Source organism: Pygocentrus nattereri, chromosome 3 (genome assembly GCF_015220715.1).
Source record: "Pygocentrus nattereri isolate fPygNat1 chromosome 3, fPygNat1.pri, whole genome shotgun sequence".
Lineage (NCBI taxonomy): Eukaryota > Metazoa > Chordata > Actinopteri > Characiformes > Serrasalmidae > Pygocentrus > Pygocentrus nattereri.
Window position 1 is genome coordinate 13,593,455 of NC_051213.1, and position 13,352 is coordinate 13,606,806.

General features: G+C 37.8%; 1 protein-coding gene across 1 annotated transcript in view; it reads left to right on the forward strand.

Annotated features, from left to right (window-relative positions):
• The first annotated feature begins 1,363 nt into the window (after positions 1-1,363).
• itgb1a (integrin, beta 1a) overlaps positions 1,364-13,352 on the forward strand; it is a 43,216-nt gene continuing 31,227 nt past the window's right edge. Inside the window, exon 1 of the mRNA XM_017704347.2 lies at positions 1,364-1,655. The gene's annotated coding sequence lies outside the window, so the exon portion shown is untranslated. The remainder of the gene's footprint in view (positions 1,656-13,352) is intronic.

Below are 13,352 nucleotides of genomic sequence, written 5' to 3' on the forward strand. Positions count from 1 at the left end.
GTTAAGTAATATAGTTGCCTTCTCCTGTAAAGTTTTATTATTATTTTTTATTGAGATGACGATTGTGAATTTTAGTTTTTTCAGGTTGGAAAAATGACGTGTTTTTATCAACTTCAGCAGTTTAGTTGAGATAATTACCAAATGAAGTCACCACTCTGTGCTTTGTTATTATGCTTTATTCTCTTAATCTTTATTACTATAGTAAAAGAGTTGATGTTATTATTACCAATGTATTCATTAAAAAAAACATAGTTGCTGTTTCTATTACAGCTTCAATTATAATAAAAAACACTGTGATACTACTGCTATTATTATAATGTGTTTATTACTGTAGTTATGATATCAACATAGGTATTATCAATGTCTCCATTAAAAATAGCTTGTTTCTGATTCTATTACTACTTTTCACATAATAAGGGAAAAGTTTGCACACATAATAAGAGATATAAGGCAACTTATGCAAAATAGGAATTCAATCACTGCTGTAGATCCTATACATGATTATTATATATGTCTTGGGACAGTTTAACCTTTTATGCATTGGTTAACTTTGATGAAGCTCTATAATTTCTAAATAAAATGGTTAGCAAAATTATATTTGTTCCAGAGAAAAACACTTTTAGTGCAATATCAAAAAGACAGTGGGCTGTTTCTGAGAAGAAAGCCTGGATTAGATTTCCAGTCTGAGAGTTCTGTGCAGTGCAATAAGGAAACGACACAGTCTTCAACTCTTTTCCTCATGGTGGTGTCAGTGAGCTTGTGGTCACTGACAGGACCATGAACTCAAAAGTGCAAGACAGTTTGGATGTAAATTTGCAAAGAAACCATAACAGTCGGAAATACAACAGCTGCCTTTTGAAAGAATGCTTTGCCAAAAAGAAAATAACAGTCTTGGGATGATTTGTTTGACCCCTTAAATGGCCAGGGCCCACCAGCAAACCCATTACCTTTCTATAACCTAAGAATAGCTCGTCCAGTTTGCAGTGAAGTCTCTGGGGTTACTGAGTAAGCCTCAGCATGTAATGAGGGGCATTATACAAATCTTCTGGGAGGGTTTTACACTAGATTTCAGAACATTGCTGTGAGGATTTAACTGGTTTCAGCCACAAGAGCTTGAGGTGAAGTCAGATGATGTCTGTAGAAGCGCTTTCTGGACTTTTTCACTTTTTTCTATTATACTGTATATATATATATATATATATATATATATATATATATATATATATATATATATATATATATATATATATATATTTCGGATAAGTGTGAGATGTCCGGTAGAGGACGCTCTCTCTCCCTCCCTCTCTCTCTCTCTCTCTCTCTCTCTCTCTCTCTCTCCCCCTCTCCCTCCCTCTCTCCCCCCCTCTCCCTCACTCACTCACTCACACATTTCTCCTCAGTCCGCTCTGCTGCTAAGCTCTCGTGTGAAGTTGGGGACGGACCTCAGTAAAAGGTGTTTTTCTGGACTATTAAACAGACGGTGGGCAGAAGTAGGATGGAGTGAGCGGCTCTGCTGCGAGGGGTCGGTGAGAGGAGAGGAATCGTCTGGGCAGAGAGCCGCTGGCGAGGCTGGAAGAAAAGAGAAGAGAGGAGAGGAGAAAAGGAGGTCCTCACAGCCACAGACGTTACAAACAGTACAAAGAAGCGCTTTAAAGGTAACGAGTTCCTCTCCTTTTCCGCCGGGAGAGCAGTTTTCTCTCTCTCTCCGTCTGTGTTTGTCTCTCTTTACTGTGGTTGTGAGACGCGTTTTCAGTCCTCTGCCCGAGTAAAGGCCACCTTTCATGGTTCTAGCCGTTTTTTTTCCCAGGGCTGTGGGGGACGCGAATAGCACGTTAGCACGAAAAGTTGCAAGCGTTTATTGCGGTTAAAGTTCTGCTTTTAGCCGAGGGTTTGAATAACGGGCCTTGCCGGGTGGGGATATGAAAAGAAGAGAGAAACCACGTCCAGATTACGAGCTTCAGAGTCTGACTCAGTAAAAATAGTACCTTCGTGCCATTTCAATACATTAGTATTCTCGACAAGCTGCTATAATATGTCACGGGTAACAACTTGGTGTTCTCTATTTAGCCTGTTCCTCTGTTACAACACGGTTTTATATTTAGGTTTGGGTGCTTCACTTTTTCCTCTTGCTTTTCAGGGTGTGTTTTAAACAGGGGAGCACAGAAATGGAAAATCTGGGCTGATGCTGGTGTCCAGTGCTTTTCATGGTGCTGATTCACAAGCAATGGTAAAATGTGGAAATCAGGACTAGATCTATATGGATTAGAATTGGAATGTTTACAGAGGCTAAAAGCGGTAAACTACATCAAATAAGGACATTTGCCCACCGTCGCCCAAATGTTCTACACTCTTTAAAACGAAAAAGTTTTTAAGTCAAGAAAGTGGTTCTAGATAGAACCATGAACACTTCAGGAAGCCTTTGCATGATTTAAGACTTCTTTGCACTGTGAAGGGTTCTTCAGATTGAGGGGGATTGTGTTGAAGATGGTTCTGTGTAGAACCTTTTTGAAAAGGGTTCCATGTAGAAGCAAAAAGGGTTCCACTTTGTTACAAGCCAAAGAACCTTTTCTTGGTACTGTATAGAACGCTTTTTTGCTAAGAATGTACTCTTTTGGAATACAACAGAAATGTGCCATCAAATCTAGGTTAGAGTTATTGGTAACACTTTATTTGGATAGTCCACTTTAGATGCTTTGCAGATGCTTCATTTACTTTCAAATTACATTCAACAAAATATCTACAAAATTGACCATCATTTTCTTTAAACCTGACAAAAATCCTAACCTTAACATCAACCCAGAAGCTAAACCCAACCCTCACATTGGTCCTAACCCTAACCCTGGTCCAAATCCTGAGTTTCCTCAGATAGGTTGTTAACAGTTTGAACATCTGTGGATGATCTATAGAGACCGAATTATTGGTCAAAATCTAATGTCAGTGGCAATTACAGGTTTTTTTCACAACGCATCATACGTATCACGATATCTTGTTTTTCAGAAGTTTAATCAGTTGGGACAGATGACAAAAGAACCAGTGGTGCCACATTTAAATAATACAGTCAAAACCTATGAGTACAGTGACTTAACATTTCACAAACTGCACAGCACTAAATTTAAACAAGTCTAATATGCTCTCCTTATAATGAAACATTAGTGCCAGTGTTCTTTAAATACTGCCAGTGTCTATAATATGCTCCAAAAAGCATGTTGTGAAATAATTGATCACAATACAGTAAAATATTGTCAGACTGTCCACCCTAACGCAGATACATTTTCTCTGCACAGTTATCTGCTGGTACTGATGTAGAGTAAAGGTGTGCTATTGAAGGATGGCTGAAGTTTGTGCATTTGCTGAAGGAGTCTTGTGTTTTGGTCCCTTCTGAGAGCCTTGTTTTCATCTAGACAGGCAAAAGTAGGAAGCACAAAATCAGCATCAACCTGTTTGATGTCCTCTTACCTCAGTGTAAGGACAAGTGCATCAGTGATTTTCAACCCCTTTAACTCCAAAACAAATGTGCTGCACTATGGATCCAGGCTGACCATTAGCAGGCACCCTAGGGCTTTTACCCAGATAGATCTCATTCCCCTGGTAAAGGACTAACTGGTGAAACTGCAGTAATCTCCATGCTGGTCTTGAGTCAAATATATACAGTCATATGCAAAAGTTTAGGCACTTGTGGTCAAATAAGATGTTTTGTTGATTTTCTAAGTGAAAAAAATCAACACGTTCTCTAAAGAGAACACACTTCTGCACATTTTAATACACAGTTCCTGTTCACGTGCTGAATTTAGCATGTATATTTTATGTTTTATTCTGTTTTTAAAATATAAAATTCAGCAAATAAATAGAAATTCTGCACTAAAATTTGTAGAAAAGTGCCATGTTTAAGTGTGTTCTTGTAGAGGGTGTTTTATCTTATTTTACTTAGAAAACCAACTAAATATGTCATATGAGCAGTGGTGCCCAAACTTTTGCACACAAACTGCTTCAAGTAAAACATTTTACAGTGAGCAGACTCTGGGAAAACTTTGTAAGCTCCTGATTACTGTCCATCTTTTTACTGTGTATAAGACAGTTAAGACATTTCAAGCATTTCAACCTTTAAAAAGCCTCTCACCCTCAGCTTCTACATTTAGTTACACAAATTTCCATTTCAGCTTTATGTTTATGCATGAAGAGACACTTAGTGTCACTTGTTACTGTAACAACATGAAGCTTGTTTCTCATGATGCCAGTACACATGCCTCGAACATACGCAAATATTCTGAAAGTCAATTTGATCAGATTCACATACTTACATGGTAATTATTCTTCCATTTAGGCTATTAAAAAAGTGAACACTGCTTAGGAATATAATTCAGTTAGATAACTGTATTTTGATATTTATATCTTTTTTTTATTTATACTGGTCAATCTATTAGTCAGATTGCTGAAGGATTATTAGACTACATGTAAAACTAGCCATTGGAATGGAAAGCCCTCTACATGACATTGGCCCAAGGACTCCAGTGACAGACGTTTAATTGATTAGATCGGGAAAAGCGGCCGTGATCAGGCCCTATTTTAGTCTGGAGAAGGTTGTCTGGCCATCCTGGTCATGTCCTTCATAGCAGCAGAGGGACATTCTTGTAATCTTGTAGTGACAGTAAACACAGAACAGAGAGTGGGGGAGGAGTAGAGGCAATGCCAGCATGGATGGAGAGATGGAGCATCCATCCAACACATCTTTTAATCATAGATATGGGTGTAGCACCTCCGAGATAAGCATAATTACACAGAGTTGTTTGTGCATGTGTTTGTTTTCAGACTTTTTTTTAGGACAAAAATGAAAAATGAAAACAAACAGTGTTGAAGGGGTGCGGTTGTTACTGAACTTTGTAGGTTTTTTCTTAAGCTACATGTTTGCTTGGTTAAACTTTAAAGAGTAGAAGGTTAGAGTTCGGTTTAGTTCATGTATGTTATGTATTGTCACTGTCAGAGCAAAACCTTGTATGTGCAAATACAATATGTCCGGGTAGCTTTTCACGAGAAACAAAAAAAACTACTTTTTAGCACATTAAAGTTCATTTAATGAGATTTTATTGCAAGTAATTTGTGTTATCATTTTTATTAGACCATGTATCATGAAATTGTAATACAGCGTAAAGAACAGCTGGTGTTTTCAAATTTATTTTTCAAATATTATTTTGTTATTTGTAAATGTTATTTGTGTGTGTGTGTGTGTGTGTGTTTGAGTGTTTGACAACTGACTGATTGCAGTCTCTAAAACCAGGGCAGCAGCAGCTGCACAGACTCCTGTCATTTTAATGATGACACCTTACACACATGTGCTGTTTCTGGAGAGTTTGTTTGTGTGTGTGTGTGTGGGTGTGTGTGTGTGTGTGTGTATCCTATTTGTGTTTGTCTATTGTCTGTCACCCAGCTGTGTTTAAAGTTACTGATGTTGAGAGGAGTGTTTCGGTTCTGAAGAAGCATAGCATCAGCATGGGTTTCATCACAATTAAGCACCATGGAAAATTCGCACATCCTTGGCTGATTTTATTGTTGTGTTGTTTTTTTTTTAATGTTATTTTAATGTAAAAAAAAAGGCACATTCGTCAAACTACATTTATTTTTCTCTGTATGGTGATCAACCTGCTAAACTTTAATGGCCTGTATGTAGCCCCATGTTTCACTTCCTCACTCTTCACTTTTGCACTCTCATGGGAAGGAGGAGGAGCTCCTCCAGAATGAAATGATAAAAAATGCCCGGTGTCCGTGTGCTGCTGCGAGAAACCCTGTAAAGCCTGAAATGACAATTTGAAGTCAGAGGTGTCAGGTTGGATTTCACGAGAGCATCTTTAAATCTTAACATCACACACAGAGTCAAAAGGATGTTTAGGTCTTGACTGCAAAATCAGTATCATATTGATGATGACAATAGTGGATAATTTGTCTGTATTACGAAGTGTTTCCATAGCTTTAGGATGAGCTTCTAACAGTAACCTAAGACTGCTCAAACACTCTACTAACCTACAGGAAGAACTGCACAGCTAACATCACATAATATGAGTGAGCGCTGTTTCAGGGTATCGTATGGCTTTTACAGGACTGAAATTGTGCAAATTGGCTGGTAAATATGACTTAATTATAATAATTGATATGTTTCATATAAGCTCTTTGGTGAAAAAAAGAGGGTAAAACATCCAAATGTTGCAGAAAGTGTTTTAATCCACTGCATCAGAATATCTGTTCATGTTTATCATTCTGTTTTAAAACCTTTCGAATGTTTCAGCTGACCCTGGCACCCAACATTTTCTACTTGAAAAAAAATCTTGAAAACATTTTTGTGGGTTTGGTTTGTTTTTCTGCCTTCTTGCTTGAACTGTGGGGAACATTCTTATACTATGCTGTTGTAAACCACATTGTATGGAGTGTCTGAAAATGTCCTCTAAGATGGTCATTGTGTCTTTTTTTCCTAGTAGTTTTGTGTATAAAACAAATCTGAGGATTCTGATCTTTTGGTTGATCTATGAGAACATATCAGAGTACTACAAGCGGGAACAGCGTGTCCAGTTAAACATCCTAATACGCCATAGGTCTGTTATGTGAATATTTTTGGAAGACTTTGATTTGGTAAAATGTTCCAATGTAGGGGTTGGCGATATGGCAAAAATATCATGTCATCAAACTTTGACACCGAAATGTTCACTGTTTTTTGCCACGCAGATACTCTGCACTAATAGTTGCTGCATTTAAAACCAGCCATCAAAAACTCTGCACTAAATACAGTCAAAACTCTGCACTAAATACAGTCAAAACTCTGCACTAAATACAGTCAAAACTCTGCACTAAATACAGTCAAAACGTCAAAACTCTGCACTAAATACAGTCAAAACTCTGCACTAAATACAGTCAAAACTCTGCACTAAATACAGTCAAAACTCTGCACTAAATACAGTCAAAACGTCAAAACTCTGCACTAAATACAGTCAAAACTCTGCACTAAATACAGTCAAAACGTCAAAACTCTGCACTAAATACAGTCAAAACTCTGCACTAAATACAGTCAAAACGTCAAAACTCTGCACTAAATACAGTCAAAACTCTGCACTAAATACAGTCAAAACTCTGCACTAAATACAGTCAAAACTCTGAACTAAATACAGTCAAAACTCTGCGCTAAATACAGTCAAAACTCTGAACTAAATACAGTCAAAACTCTGCACTAAATACAGTCAAAACGTCAAAAACTGCACTAAATACAGTCAAAACTCTGCACTAAATACAGTCAAAACTGCACTAAATACAGTCAAAACTCTGAACTAAATACAGTCAAAACTCTGCGCTAAATACAGTCAAAACTCTGCACTAAATACAGTCAAAAACTCTGCACTAAATACAGTCAAAACTCTGCGCTAAATACAGTCAAAACTCTGCACTAAATACAGTCAAAAACTCTGCACTAAATACAGTCAAAACTCTGCACTAAATACAGTCAAAACTCTGCACTAAATACAGTCAAAACTCTGCGCTAAATACAGTCAAAACTCTGCACTAAATACAGTCAAAACTCTGCGCTAAATACAGTCAAAACTCTGAACTAAATACAGTCAAACAGAATTAACTCTTCTTCTTTAAGCACTGACAGTATCCAGTTATGGTCAGAAAAGCATATTGTTTACGATGATAATGAGAAAATAGTCATATTGCCCATTTCTTGTTCAATGTATTCATATTTTTTGTAGTACTTGCCAGTCTATACAGTATTTACATTCAGAAGCTCTAAGAGATTTTTAATGCTAGAGCTGTATGGAACATGTGACATGATAATGATAACACCTTGTACTAATGTTGTACTGACTCAAACAGTCAATATTCTTTCTTTTTATATTTGAAAAAGGTTTGCATGATAATTAATATATTAGGTGCAGTGTGCGTAAGAGTTTAATACTATAAAGAGAGGTAATTGATTCATTTACGTAGCCGTGTCAGAACTAAATCAGAAAGGACAATTATGTAAACATTTCGTTTATTCCATGTATATATTTTACATTGTTTTGCAGATTCTCTGGTACATAAATGTAATATTAGGAGTCCAGCCCAAGGACCCCCAAAGGTATAGCAGGGTGAATTCCTATGGGTATAGCAGTGATATTTCTGCCTGAATGAGTAATCAAACCTCCGCTCTTTTGTATGTGGGGTGATGGTGTTTTCCAGCATGCATCATTTCAGTGAACTGATCAGCACTAGTGACCTCATGTGCACAAGCTAAAAATGGAGCACTAAATTATTGGTTCTAATTTTCAGCTGTAATTCCAAGATTAGGCTGGGTTGTTACTGGATTAAAAATGCACAGTGCAAGTAATCATCAGTTTTGTATGAAGTAGTTAGTAGTAAGTGGAAGTGTTATCTTGTGCTTTTGCGTACAGGCATGTCATTTGTGGTAGCACCATTGTTACCCTCATGTGCCTCTACACATGTAGCAGAACTTCCCGTTTTTGGCTGGCCAAATACGTTTGTCAGCAAGATTAAGCAGTTCTTCTTGTTGGTCATGTTTAGACTTTCTTACAGTCCCAACTCTAATCCTAACTTCAGACATTCTTGAACAAGCTTTTGCTATTCTAGCAGTTTATGGAAAAGAACCTCAGTCTGTGTTCACAATATGGTCTATGTTCACAAAGGCCAGGAAGACGTCACACACTAAATTAGCTTGAAATGTGTTTGTAATGGCCTGGCATGTGGTCAGTGCAGTGTTGTCGGGTTTCTCTGGTATTTGAAATGACCCTCTCATCTAAATTCCATGCATGAAATGGTCTTTTGAGGATTATAACAATGCAGTGTTTGTTGCTTAAAATGGTCTGCTGGAGTTGGATTTCAGATGAGCCATAAAACATGGCTCATCATTTCGATATGCGGGTGATAACGTACTTAGCATACCTTAAATAGCAGTGTAAATGTTGCCACCCTGTTTTAATGAAGACTTAACGCTCAGCTGAGTGTCCTCTGGCCCAACAGGAGACATCTGAAAGCTATTATAATAGCAGGCAGGTTTGTGCATTACGTCTGCACACAACCGGCTAAAGGGTGTTTTTAAATGTCTCTACACGACCATCAGCAAGATGTTCAGAGCCAAGTTTCCACAAAACCGACCCAGCCCTAAAAGACTAAATTACAAATGCAAGCTTGAGTGAATACAGCCTTCTTTAATTGCCATTTCTCACAGGTCTAGAGAGCGCAGGTTAAGCACTGGGGGTTACATCCTTTCATTGCTGTGTGTTTTATTTACTAGAGCTGTACAATTTACCGTTTGTTAATCCTCATGATAATGATCTTTGTGAAATTAATATAGTAGAAATATGCAGTATGTAAATAAGGCTTCTAATAAATTACAGGTTTTTCATTATATGCTGGATGGATCCTTACTGACCTCAGACATTCAAAATGAGTTTCTTGAAATATTTGAATGAAGAGCTTAAAATATTTGCCAAAACCAATAAGACCCAAATGCTCATATTTGGCTTGGCCTAAAAATATGTGTGAGGTTCAGATTTCACATTCAGGTTATCACAACACAGGATGGACGAAGACACGGGAAATAAACCATGGCATTATAGAAAGTTTATCCAAACTAAAAACACTGAGATAAAAGACTAATACACTGTATCTATTAAACCATATTATTTTTATTTTATGTATGCCTTGTCTAATTTACAGCTGTTATTTCCGTTCTGCAATAAATTGATGCTATCAGGTTTTATTCAGCATTTTGCGCTCTATTCTAGTATTTTGAACTCTGGTCAGTTTTGGGCTCAAAACTTGATGATGTTGGATCAGAATTGGACAAAAATTTCTTGGGCTGCCTTTGGGTTAGGACCAAAATTTCAGGTCCAGTTAAAGCTTTAGTTTCTGTGGCTGGTTCGATGAATCAAGGCCTTTGCGTAATCCAACAGGAATGATTTCTTATACTTGTTTTACATTTGTAAGAAAAGTGATACAGTTTGTCCAGTTACATGTTAGTAATTCAGTATTAGTTGGATACATAGTTTTATTTTATACCAAGAGGACAGTAAAAAGAAGAGTAAGGCCTACGTTCCTATGCTGACAGATGAAGAGGTTCTTCTGCAGTTACTCTTTTAATCTGGTACTTTAATACTTCTCAAGTAATTTTTTAGAGGAATACTTTTAGTATTACTTTAATATCACTTAGTGTTACTCTTAGTTGAGTGTGGCTTTAGTCTATTCTGCCTACCTCTGTTGGCTATCTGTTCAAACTCTTTGAAGGATCAAAGTCAGCTTTAATTTGAGGGTATTCTCGCCCTATCAGGTTAGATTAGAAATTAGAGGACATTTGACCATTTGAACCTCAGCAGAACAACCAGCTTCTTTGATGTGAGCAGTCTAAAGATATGAAGGCCTTCTATTTGACTTAAAGCATTTAGCACACTTGCAAGCAGAGGCCAGGTCAGCCCAGGTTCATTCCTGTCCACCTTCCCTCGGCCGGGTCATAGTTTAAACCCTTCATAAATAATTACAAACCACAAAGTGTTTACAACGTAGTTAGCCAGATTTGCCTGCCATTTTACATCCATGGTTGATATCTATACACCCTGTTTCCTCCCGCAGACTGATTGATCTCTGTCAGGGGAATCTATCTATGCCCCCCCCCCCACACCTCCTCTTATATGAATCGGTACACTAGCGTAATGAAAGGCGTAGATGGACATGTTGAAGTGCCTCGTGATCCCAGATCGTAAATCATGGAGATTGCCCCAGCAGCATATTCAGTAAAAGAGATGGTGCTGATTTGTTCTGGCGGCAATGCTGATCCTTTTACAGCCACCTGGATAGAATCTATTGAACGCTGCCGAATCAAAAGTGTTACACATCTTCTCACCTTAATTGTACAAATAGCCAGCCACTGTGGTTAGATGTATCTGCTTTGTTGATTTTAGCTTGAAAAGGTAGACTATGTCTCATTTTTAATGTTCTGACCCTCAGCAAAAGCTTTTGGCCATGTGCCAGGCTGTGTGCAGCTATCCTCTGTGATGAGGCCAGTTTCCAGCAAAGCCAGTGAAAGAAAGCCAACTCAGCAATCGCACGGCTGGCGAGACCCAGTGAGGATTACACAGCCCTCGCTGAACTTCACATGAGTTCAACTCACATTTTTGTGGAATCGATTTGTTCATGATTAACCCCTTAGAAACCAAGAGGGATTCCTGATGTTTTACTGTATTATTTAAATGCCATCAATTGCATAGTTACAAAAACAATTGCATTTACATTCCACTTACATTTTGTATTGACAGATTCAAGTCTGTACTTTTTGTATTTGTTTTAATGGCTAGAAATGATCAAAACAAGACTGTTTGCAACAACAACCATTTAACAGATTCACATCATAATAAAGTCCTCTAGAGAAGGTGCAATACCACTTTTTCTTTTTGATACTAATTTTAAAACCTTGAGTATTGGCTCACACTGATCTGATTTTTTTTTTCCTTGAAAGCCACTAAGCTAAGTACTTAAACATCTGAATGTCTTGCTGAAACCGCTAAAACATTCTACTACTCTAAACACAGCAAACAGCACCACAGCACACAGTGTGAGGTGCTGTTTCACAACAGATTTGTTGCAGGATTAGATGACATTATTTCTTTTTTGCCCTCTGATATCCAATCTAGCATTTTCTAGTTTATTCAGAGGGTTTCTCTTTTGTCATCTTATCATGTCTGTTCATTTAGATGAAGCCTATTAGAATAAAGTGAAAGGGGAGAGTAAGGGAGGTATTATGTGCCTCATCACTCAATCTAAAATGACTGGGCTTTTCCTGAAGTTGTTATAAATTCTAGACATTGTGATTTTTAGACTTTATTTTATTAGAATGCTGGTATGGTAGGAACTGATATGTAGTTCAAGAGTCAAAAGCGCATTACATACTTTCAAGAATTTTTTTATGATACGTGTTGGTGGAGGTGGGCTTTACCCATATGAAAATATGAGTGCTATATTATGATTAATACCACCTTTATAAGAAATATAAAAATGTGTTTTCAATTACAATTAAACTTTTTTTTTCTTTTCAAAACTCAAGTCCAAAATTGTTCCAAATGTCTGCACAGTATTTTGGAATAAAAGCCTTTGTTTAGAGCTCTCTGAAGTCAATGCCTTTTTTATCATATTAAATATTAGTGTTGAGCCCAGATGCAATATATCGATCCTCACAATAGAATTTACACTTGTCCGATTTTCTCCACTTATTTCAATAAGCGACAAGCTCTAACAGTGTTTAAATGTTCTGGTTCATCTCTGAATTGCTTAATACCAGTTTCATACTGCAGCTGGGGTGTTCATAGCTGTGAATGAAATGCAGATCCTGACATTTCTGGATGGACGTCAACTAGGTGAAATTGTTCCGACATTTTCCTTCATTGTTTGCAAGTGTAGTACATATTGTAAGTGGTCCACTGAGTTATTGATGCTGTCGGAGTTAAATCATAACAGCAAATAAATCAAGGTTTGTCACTTTTAATCACTACAACAGAGGCTGACCATTGGAAACAGCTCAACAGGCTTTAGGTGTTGCTGCTGATTTGGCATCTCTGTGCTCAGAGCTTAGTCTTTACTGCTTATGGAGGTGTGGTAAGAGACTAAGCGACCAAAGCAGAAATAAACAGTATTGATCGCACACTAATTAATGGTTGTGGGCTTAAGTAAAAGTGCAGCTTTAATTGAAGTGTAGTCAATGGTCCTGTAAAAGTTGACGCACACAAAATAGCAGTTTAATGTTTTGGATATTTTCCGAAGAAAGATTGTTGAGAAAGAGAGCATTGTTGAAGTATGTTAAGCTTTAAATGGTGTGCTTTTTCACTGTGTTTGAACCTACAGATAGACTTTCAGAGTACTTATCAGAGTACCACATATGTAAATTAGTCCTCTATATCTGTGGGTCCTCTTAGCTCTTCAGTGCCCAGGTCTTTGTAGTATATGCCTTTTGTCTGTCATAAGCAAATGAGAAACAGATTTGGGAAAGAGCAACAGACAGAGGGAGGACGTGTGGGAGAGTTAAAGAGAGAGGGGGTTGGTGTAGTTTGAGACTCTGTGGGCAGATTGTTCAGCTTGGACCTGGACCTCATTACACGCCTCCCACTTTAACCCCCTGGTTAAAGTGGGTATTATGTCATGGTTGTGTTTGGCCCGTTCTTCAGGGCAGAGGATGAACAGGGTATTTGTGTGAGTGTCCTGATTCCCCTTTCCCAGTCTTAGAATGAGAGAGAGAGAGACAGAGAGAGAGAGGAGTAGAGGAGTTAGCTGTGTGAGTGAGGTTGGTGTTGAAAAGCAGGGTTTTCCATGCTCCAGAATGGAGGGGTGGA